The following is a 1,108-nucleotide window of genomic DNA, read 5'->3' on the forward strand; positions in this document are numbered from 1 at the left end:
AATTGAAGCATTGTTAAGTACACAGAGAAGCATGGTATCTGAAACTTAACAGAAGGTAAAAAAAAAAAAGTCTGCTGCTGAATTATTAGCATATAATTCAATTTTAAATACCAACTAGTTGAGAGGAAAAATGCAAGGTAAATGGACAGGAAGGTGAGAGCAAGTGTGCTTGAGTGAAGGCAAAAGCAGACTGGAATCCTATGCTCACATAGCAGGTATTGGAAGACTCAACTGTTAAGGATGGATAAGAAGCAGAGCGTATTCCATTGACTGAATGAGAAAAAATAACGTATGTAGCAATAATCTACTCATCTTCCTAACCCCTGCAACAGAACACCTGGCCACCAGGTGAAATCATGCACCAGGCAGACAGAGGAAAACAAAGCGTGCTTAACTCCACTGGCTGCAGCATGTTCCAAGTAAAAGACTGGATCCCCTTCCCCACCTGGCCTGGGGTCTCAATCCCACCGGAGCGTAAATAGTGCACCTCGGAAGTTTTGCATTAGAGAATCCAGCAGGGGAGGAAATTTTCTGCAAGTAAAGAGTAGAACTAGGGCAGTCCGACGAGATTGAAAGGGCAAAACTATCACGCAACAAAACTGTAAGTTCTGATTAGTTTAATGACTTTGCCTTCATGCCTCAGGAGTTCAATTGATCAAGGCTTCCAGGACAGCTAGGGGAGGGGAGACGGGGAAGGTGCTAGTAACAATTCTCAAAACTCTCCTCCAGCTCCGCGCTTTCAGATGCAAATACCTCGCTGAGTAATGGACGGGCTGCGGCCCCTCCTACTTTCCCCCAGCTCCTCTGGATTTTCCTGCGAAGGACTCCATCTGTCTGGAGGGCGCTGGAGGAGGGGCGCGCGTGGATGCGCGCGTGTGTGTGCGCGCCTGGCGGCGGAGCAGCTGCCTTTCCGACAACCCTCACTGGGTCTCCGGTAGGTGCCCAAGTCTCAGTGGCTCCCCGAGCTGGCCGCGCTAGGAGCTGACAGCAGGCGACCAACGCGGACCACAATCACCTGCTCCGCTCCGCTCCTTCCCCCCGGCGCCCTCCTTGATCTCCGACGCCCACCCCTCTCCCTTTCTTCGGACGCGGACGCGCGCTCCCGCTG

General features: G+C 51.5%; 1 protein-coding gene across 1 annotated transcript in view; it reads left to right on the top strand.

The window, feature by feature from the left end:
* Window positions 1–642: 642 nt before the first annotated feature.
* Window positions 643–1,108, top strand: part of CDH7 (cadherin 7, type 2) — a 122,124-nt gene continuing 121,658 nt past the window's right edge. Inside the window, exon 1 of the mRNA XM_005861552.2 lies at window positions 643–934. The gene's annotated coding sequence lies outside the window, so the exon portion shown is untranslated. The remainder of the gene's footprint in view (window positions 935–1,108) is intronic.

This window comes from Myotis brandtii, unplaced genomic scaffold (genome assembly GCF_000412655.1).
Source record: "Myotis brandtii unplaced genomic scaffold, ASM41265v1 scaffold154, whole genome shotgun sequence".
In the NCBI taxonomy this organism is placed as follows: Eukaryota; Metazoa; Chordata; class Mammalia; order Chiroptera; family Vespertilionidae; genus Myotis; species Myotis brandtii.